Genomic DNA, 9,458 nt, shown 5'->3' with positions numbered 1-9,458 from the left:
GCTCGTTATAGGAAATACTCCATGGGACTTACTGTATTTACTCTAGGGTCACTGTTCATAAAGCAGTGAGTGGCTGGCTGACATCAAGGATTTAGGGAACTAACAGACCCAGTCAAGTTGCAGCCCCACCATTTATTAGCTCTATGATTTTGCCAAGTTACTGAATTTCTCTGAGCCTTACTTTCCTCATCTCAGAAGAGCCTCATAGAGTTTTTTGGGGAAGTGAAGGCAATAATGTAGACAAAGTGCTTGGATAGTTTCCCGTAAATGTCAGCTATTGCGTTAGATAACTATATTACACAGAGTCCTCTGTTGAGGAGCTAAGGGAAAATTTTTTTTCAGCCTGTAGTACCAGGAATTATTGGGCTTTTTTTCCTGAAAAATAAGGCCAAAATAAAATCTCAGAAATCATGTGACTGGTGTGTTGCTTTCTCTGCATTGGTTGGTGGGGAGCTCAGGGCCAAACACGTGGCATGGCTTTCGGCACGCATTTTAAAATTAGGAATTTTCTGTGGCTTCGTCTTATTTTTCCTAATGTTATTAATGCTTTGCCTTGGTTTGTTTGCTAAACTGTTTTTCTTATTGTATTGTATGTATATTTTGAAGTTTCTGCTAATAAATAGTAAATGCATGTAGTTTTTAATCACTCTGCTAGTCCTCAAATTAGAAAAGCTTGTGTCTGAAAGGCTTGCTTTTATATACATTGTTCAACAGGAACTTATAAATGCATTGTTCAGTTTGAATCAGCACAGCCAGACTGATGTGTACTAACTGAATACCAGAAGCTTCTGAAGTCTGGCCTTGATACTGCTTTATCCTCTGGCTTACACAGTCCTCACTATAGCCCTTAACCACATGGTTATTTTTGCCTTGATCTTGGTGACCCACACTAGCAAGCTTCCCAGATAGAGTTTTTGCTACTTTTGTATCACCCAAGGGATTGAAGGTGCTTCTAGGTCCCTTCCACACCACTCAGAGCCATTCAGGAAAGCTATCCTAGGCTCTCTCTCTTCCTGGCCTCTTGGCAAATCTAGGTCATTCCAGAGCATCTTGCTGGGAGAAACCACACGAGACAGGGGCAAGAGCATCCTGCACTTAGCTTTCCCCTCTACTCGTCTAACATGGCTCCCTCTCCTGGACTCTAGAATATCCTGGATGCCCCTGGATTCAAAGGGTAGGCCACAGTCTTCCTGACTTGCTGGGACTCCCTTATATACAACTGTGGTCAAGTCCTCTAGTCCTGGCTCTGATATGCTAACCAACAGGGATAATCTGAAATTAAGTTACCCATTCTCTCTTTACAAAGCCCAGTTTTGAGGACAAATGTCTCAGCTAAGCAGGTGAAAAAAATAAATGTGAGCTCAAAGCCAGTCCCCCCCGGCCTCTTTGAGGACTGGAGTTGTCTGCCTCTCCCTCAGTGGGGCAGGGACTTTATGGCTACGCCTCTGAGCCATCTGAAGAAGTGGCTGCCTTTCTATCTTCACATCTTTCTATCATCTCCATCTACTGAAAAAGTGTAGTTAGCTTTCACATTTTGTTTATTACTAAAATTCTTACTGACTTACCTTCCGTGACTTCTCTAAATGTGGTAAGGGTACACTGAAAAATAAAAGTTGGGGCTTCTGGTCAAGATGGCAGAATAGACGGTCCCCAGCATCACTGTCTCCCACAAATCAACCCACTTCCAACTATTAAAAAGCAATGACAGCCAAACTGGGGCTGCTAGAGCTCAGGGGAAGAGGAGGAGAGTCCTACAGAGTTCATGAAGGTGGGAGAAACCACGATGAGAGAAAGAAAGAACTGCTCCAACCATTTCAATCCCTGACCACTTCAAGGCTGGCCCTGGTGAGCACATGGAGCAGGAGCTGGCAAAAGCCACAGCTGTGCCCTTTGGATGAAGTTTCTTGGAGGCGGCAGGGGAGGGCCTTGGTGGTCCCCAGGCCAGCAAGACCACTAATGGGGTTCCTCTGGACCCACATAGGAGTGAGGGGCCATAGACAACTGAAAAAAGGAGCCACTCAGAGGCCAGTGAGTCATTGCTAGGGGCTGGCACATGGTCTGTCTCGTGGGAAGTGTTTAGAGTACTGGTGGGGGAGACAGGCCCACTGGGGGAACATTGGGGCACAGCAAGGACAGCTGATCTGCCTCCCAGTCAGTGTAGGACCATTCGGAAGAGACTGGTCAGGATAATAGAATTGCATGGGTTTGATGAAAAGACTCAGGCCCAGACCAAAGTCTCCACGCAACCCAAGTGTACTGGACCTCGCAAGACCTGGAAGTGCTTCCAAGGTCAACAATTAAAACCTGAGCTGCACAAAAAGCCTTCCCCAGGGAATCAGCAGCAATGAAGCAATTTAGCTCAACCACAGGGCTCAAGCACTGGTTTCCACAGGAGGTTTCTCCATTTTAGAAGTAAGCAAAGGACAACAAATTAGTTTCAGTGCAGAGTTTAAGTGGTGGGAACAGCAAATAATCCACACAGAACTGAAAGAAAAAACAAAATACACGCAGATCAGAGACAAAATTTGATATTAACTAGTAAAGGTCTAACACAACCAAAGAACACCTATAAAACCTAGAAGGACTGGAAGCCCTCTGGGCTCCCAGGCCAGGGATGGGGGAGGGCTGAGGGCTTCAGCCATGCCCCCCCCCATCTGCAACCAGCCCAGTGCTGACCACTGTGTTGCTGCTGGAAGCATCCCTGGCTCCCGAGCTGGGGCACTGGGGTGCCAAGGGCTTCAGCCACACCCCCCTGACATCTGCATCCAGCCCAGCAATGACCCTGCTGGAATGGGGGGTGGGCCATGGGCCTCGACCACCTTCTCCCTCCTTCCCCCTCTTCCCACTCTATTTCCCCTCCCATCCCCTCTCCTCCCCCCAACTGCTCCACAACATCATCTTAGAATGAGGCATGGAGCTGCAGGAAGCTGAAGCCAGCCGCAACCAAGTAAAGACCACACTAAAAACACCATTTCACACGGGTAGCCCTTCATAGTCACCGCAATTGCCAGCTAGTCTCTATTCCAGCAGTCACAGCTACTGTACAGATGGCACGCCAGACTCTCAACTGCATTGACACAAGGAGAGCCACCAGCAGAGATTAAAAAAAAAAAAAAGAAAAGATCCTCTCTCTTCACAAACACACTCCAGAGTAATAGAGGAAGCATCTGATTTATGATAATAAATCAGATCACACCTGTCTCAGTACTGGACAGATCATCTAGGCAGCAAACCAACAGAGGAGCAGTTAATCTATCAGATGGAGAGAACAAATCTATGGTTATTAGTGGGTGAAGGGAGGGGGAGAGGGGAACGAGCAGGAGACAGAGGGAGGGGAAGGGGAGTGATTAGATAAGGAGCGTCAAGAATAAGAACGATTTGTAACAATGAATATGCTAATAAGAAATAAAAAATTAAAAAATTTTAAAAAGTTGCTTCAGATCTGTTTTATATTATCTTTTGTTTTGACTCCGACACACTTCTAAACTACTATGTACTTGAAATTATTTTCTCCTATACAGTTACTCTTTTTCTAGAAGATAAGCGTGTTAATAATATAGAAATAGAATCTAATAGAATTTCTTTCCAAAGACACTTTTTTCCATATAAACGAGACTTCCATAGAAAAAAATGGGAAATATTTCTCTTTCTTTGCCCATATGTAGATGGTGACTATTTCATGATCTAAGGAAACTGTGAAAAATTGAAATCTATTTAAATTATGAAAAACTGACATCTCTACCTCAGTGAGATTGTGATTCATTTTTTAAAAATATGGCAGCATTAAATAAATTATTGTGAAATTGTAATATGTGTTTTTTGTGTTTGTTATAAAGCTTGTACAAATTTACAAAGTTACAAAAAAATGTTTGCTTATGGGAATAATTGATTTAGAAATAACAAACATGTTTTATATCAACTTGCATATATTCATGTCAATGAAGTATATTACTGTTATAATGGCAATTTCATTGAATCAGTGAACTTTGGTTCATCTCTTGCTCATATAGATTTATAAGTGAACAACAATTTGGAAATAGTAAGGTAGGAAAGATTATCATCATAAAGGTTTCCTAGTCGTCTTCCTTAATTTCCTTAACTTTAAATTGTCTCACTTGTCTTAACATCCCCATTAAAAACTAAATAATTGCTGAGGTTTAGAAAGCCATGGACCCCGAGTAATAAAAATAATACTCAAAAATTATTTACTGCATGACAAAGTACTTTTAAAACATTGTTTAATTTAAAAAAATTTTTTTAAAAGATGACCGGTAAGGGGATCTTAACCCTTGATTTGGTGTTGTCAGCACCACACTCTCCCAAGTGAGCCATGGGCTGGCCCTAACATTGTTTAATTTTAAACAGTGCTTTTTAATGGCTATAAAATGCAGAGCAGCATGAGAGCTGTGTGTTGAAGACGTGGTTCTTGTTTCTAGCTTGTAATCTCTGCCTTTTTTTTTTTTTCCCAAAAGACCTTTGCTTCTGCTACATGATTTTCCCTGATATAGCATAAGAACTAAGCATGCACAATAATGGATAAGGTATAGAAAAGAAAGTTGACTAGGAAACAGGAAGAAATGACATTTCATCCTCAAACAGACAAAATAATATAAAAGAATCACTAAAACAATTGCACATGTAAACTGGTTGTCGATGGTGATACTTTCTTTGGTATCAAGGTCACAGGATAAAAATCTCTTTGGGGAATTTGAATCTAGGCTTCTGGAATCAAAGTTCTGGATTTGAATGCATTTTTGTTATATGGATTTTAACTGTAATGGAATTTGCTTCCAAAAGTGACTTGCTTTTCTGTGAATAATAAAAATATTCCCAATAAAGGCTGATCATGGAAAATGGGAAGTGCAGTGGCCATGCTCTTGTGGCTCTGTAAAATGCTGAGTGCTTTTGCTGAGTGTCATTATGATTCATGGGTAACATATTTTTACTGCCATTTGAACACTTGCAAAATTAGGCTAGAATTACCTCAGTTGACTGCTATTAGCCAAAGCTGTAGGATCCAGTGCCAAAAATAAATCCTTGTAATGATAGACTTCAACAGTTGTACAAAGCAGGCTTTTAAAGTTGGTTTCTGGAAACTAAATATTACGTGCTGTGACAAAGGGCCTATCAATAATAGATATCTATCCCAGCCCAGTTAAATAGACAGACTTCCTTTTAACAATGAGGCAATATTTACAGAAGTAGCATAATGACACGGTAATATTTTTTTCTTTACTTAAAGGCTTCTTTTTGGTAGAACAGTCTCTGTAGTTTTATAAATATTATCCCCTTCATACCACAACAACCAGTGTTTTTAGAAGGCAGTAATAGCATTTGATCATATTTTTAAAAGGTGCGATAATTGCATTTCACACACACACAGTGGAACATTGATAAAATCAGGAGTAGCCGCTAGGACCCCTCATTCCTCCAGCCTAGTGCTCTGACTCCTGGCATGAGCAGTATCCTATTTCAAAGCAATCTCAGATGTCAATGTTTTATAACTAAATAATGAATCATTTTTATGAGTATGACGTGGCATAAAATATCTCTTTTCAAAATTGTGGTAAAATATACATACTGTAAAATTAACCATCTTAATCATTTTTAAGCATACAGTTCAGTAGTAAGTACATTCACATTGTGTGCAGCAGAAATCCAGAAATCTTTTTATCTTGCAAAACCGACATATTATATCCATTAAACAACAACTCCCTGTTCCCATTCCCCACCAACCTTTGGCCACCACCATTCTACTTTTCGTCTCTATAAATTTGACTACTCTAGGTATCTCATATAAGTGGAATCATACAGTATTTGTCCTTTTGTGACTAACTTATTTCACTTAGCATAATGTTCTCAACATTCATCCATGTTGTAGTAAGTGTGAGAATTTCCTTTCTTTTTAAGTCTGAATAAAATTACACTGTGTGTATATATCACATTTTATTTATCCATTCATTCATCCATAGATGGACATTTGGGTTGTTTCTACCTTTGACTATTGTGAATAATGCTGCTATGAACATGGGTGTGCAAATGGCTCTTTGAGACCATGCTTTCAATTCTTTTGGGTATATACTCAGAAGAGGAATTTCTGGATCATACAGTAATTCTATTTTTAATTTTTTGAGAAACTACCATATACTTTTCCACAGCAATGGTACCATTTTACATTACCACCAACAGTACACAGGGTTCCAATTTCTCCACATCCTTGCCAGCACTTGTTATTTTCTATTTTATTTTTTAATGTAATAGCCATCCTATTTTGTGTGAGGTGGTATCTCATTGATTTACATTGCCCTAATAACTAGTGATGTTGAGCATCTTTTCATGTGCTTATTGGCCATTTGTATATCTTTGGAGAAATGTCTTTCAAGTCCTTTGCCCATTTTTTAATTGGGTTGCTTGTTTTTTGTTGTTGAGTTGTAGGAGTTCTTTACACATTTGGGATATTAAACCCTTATCAGATGTATGATTTGCAAATATTTTCTTCCATTCCGTAGGATGCATTTTCACTCTGTTGGTTGTGCCCTTTGATGCATAGACGTTTTAATTTTTGATGTAGTCCAATTAATCTATTTTTACTTCTGCGCCTATGCTTTTGGAGTCATATACAAGAAATTATCATCAAATCCAATGTCATGAACATTTTACCCTATGTTTTCTTCTAACAGTTTTATAGTTTTAGCTCTTACATTTAGGTCTATGATCCATTTTTGTGTGTGTGTGTGTGTATGGTATTAGATAAAGATCCAACTGAATTTTTTGCATGTGGATATTGATTTTTCTCGATATCATTTGTTGAAAGACTTGAAATATCTTTTTAAACTTATCATGATGCCTTTAAATAAGGGTAGTGCTTGGGTACTTCAGATGTGAGACATGATGTCGTATCAGATGTCATGAAGACACAGCATGTGGAATCTCCAGTCATCTTCTTTATTGGTTCTAAGAGTGGGGACCTCTAGCAGCAAACTCTGTAAAATAAAAAGAGGAAGTAAGCTTCCTATTTTTTCATAAAACAGTACAGATGTGAGTGGATAAGGTCCATGAAGAAACCCATGGCAGTTGTCTGGTTAGCTCAGTTGGTTAGAGCATAGTACTGATAGCACCAAGATCAGGGGTTTGATTCTTGTACCGGGCAGCAAAAAAAAAAAAAAAAGAAAAGAAAGAAAGAAAAGAAAAGAAAAAGAAATCCACGACGTTAGGGGTAAAACACAATCAGTATGGGGGAAAATATGTTGACCTTCTTGTTGTTGAGTTATAGACCTGCCTTATGTTGTGTGTGTGTGTGTGTGTGTGTGTGTGTGTGTGTGTGTGCTGATATATAGCTTTATTTAAGAAAAAAATGCAATCAACTGAAATTTGGAGTTGAAATTTTATTAATTTGATTAAATTGAAATTTTAGGTTAATGAATTTGAAGCCTAGTATAAAAATTATATTCAACTAAATATATGTTTATTCTTTCATTCTGTAATCGTCTCAACATTTATTTAATAAATGGAATAATATCTGACAGAAAAACTGTTGGTGGGTTCCTACTTCAAGTGTGCTACTGGAGGTGCTCTTGGATTTGGAAGCAGAAACTGGAAGACAATGGGACACAGTGACTGGCACTGGAGTCCTGTCTGACTGGGTAAGTTGATCTCTGGTAAATTTTGATCCCAATGCACTAGACTGAACCGTAGACCTAAGTCTAGGATGGACAGTGCTGTATGAGCTGACAGCAGAGACCCAACTAGCCTTTGACATAAGGTGAAGCAAAGTCTTATTTGAGAGATGCTGCTGTGCCTGGGAAACAGATGTAAAGATGCAAAAGGTTGGATGTAAATACATCTGTCCATCAGCAATCTGAGGTGATGCATGATTGACTATTACTGGGCTACCAGAGTTAGTGAACAACTGCCTGGTACTTAACTGGATGGTAGAAGTTTGGTTAATAAGCATTTGTCCAGAATATACATGGTTGATCCTGAACATGTTGGAAGAGTTTCTGTTCAAAATGACATACTCTGAAAGCAGCTGGCAGAACTGAGTTTGAAGAGTTGTCCATTTATGGCTTGGATGTAGTGTACCAAGTTGGAATTGATGGAAAGGCTTGATTATAAGGAATTGACTTTGAGGTTCATCAGACTGGCCCATGGAGAATGAAAATGATACTATCCCCCAGCACTGCTCACTGCCTGATTCTCTTGTGTTCTGTTAACTATCAATGTTCACAAACATGTGGACCACCTACTAAGCACTGGGGAGAGCGTGAAGATGCGAAAAGGATTCCTTGTTGTATATGGTGTTATTGTATATTCAAACTGTTCACACTGTATGTGTTCTGCTGACCCATATGGATAGGCTTTGGATGGATATTAGTTGAGACTTTATTTGAATTTGGTGCAAGACTTCTTTTTATGTTGATGTTATGAACAGGTAAAGATTCTTGAATATCTGTGCTATTACATGGACTGCTGTCAGGCTCTGCTACTGGACTGGAGCTGTAGTTCCCAAACAAGGAGTTGCTACTGAGTCTGTTTTATGAACCAGAATCCCTCCACTCACCTTTGTTGAGAGTTGCTATCCACTGCCCTTAAATATGATTTGAGACACCTCTAGGTTATTATTAGTCATTACACAGGTTGATTACCAAACAAATCAATCAATTGTATTTGACCCAGAACACTACTCTGACTGCTGTTAGTTAAATGTTGTCTGGGAACACTGATTCCCATGTCTTGCCATGTTGCATGCCCACTGCACTAATGGCAAATTATGCCCCCAAATGCTTGTGAGTCACTTCTATACTTAGGCACTGTCAGACCTAAGTAATGAGAAACTTTAGAAGCCTCACTAAAGGATGCTGATGAAGGACAAAGCTGAGCCTGTGGAAATGGTTGAAGCTCTACTGGAATCCTAACTGCTTCTTCTGGCAATATCTGTTCAGTGATATTTGCCTCCTCTCAAGAATGTCAAAAGTTTGGTCTTCGCTGAGATCAGAAAGAGAAGATTCAAGTTCATCTTCAAGAAACTGAAAGCTAATTGAAAGTAAGAGTCCATCACTGGGCCCTTTTACAAGTTATTTGCTTATGCCCTTGAGGGATGACTTGAGATCAGCATTACTAAACTGGCAGTATTGAATTTGAGTTAGCTACAAAATATCCAGAATTAGTCATCATTACTAGATTTTTTACTGTGTCCATAGAAAATAGTTCAATGCTTGTGGATCTCTAATAATATCAAGGAAAATAAGTCATCACCTTCAACCATGAAAACATTTTCAGTATCCTTCATTCCTTTGGGTAAATCCAGATTTCTATCTGGTACCATTTTCTTCTGCTGAAGGGATTCCTTTAATATTTCTTGTAACGCTGGTCTGCTGGTGATGAATTCTTCCAGCTTTTGTGTCTGAACAAAAGCCTTTATTTTGTCTTCATTTTTGAAAGACATTTTCACTGGGTGT

The 9,458-nt window shown here is 39.3% G+C and overlaps 1 pseudogene; it reads right to left on the bottom strand.

Annotated features, from left to right (window-relative positions):
• Positions 1-7,489: 7,489 nt before the first annotated feature.
• LOC134383143 (BRD4-interacting chromatin-remodeling complex-associated protein-like) lies at positions 7,490-9,239 on the bottom strand (annotated as a pseudogene).
• Between the last annotated feature and the right edge of the window lie 219 nt (positions 9,240-9,458).

This window comes from Cynocephalus volans, chromosome 1 (genome assembly GCF_027409185.1).
Source record: "Cynocephalus volans isolate mCynVol1 chromosome 1, mCynVol1.pri, whole genome shotgun sequence".
Taxonomy (NCBI): Eukaryota; Metazoa; Chordata; class Mammalia; order Dermoptera; family Cynocephalidae; genus Cynocephalus; species Cynocephalus volans.
The sequence above is the reverse complement of the archived record's forward strand: the minus strand, read 5'-3'. Positions and strand labels throughout refer to the sequence as shown.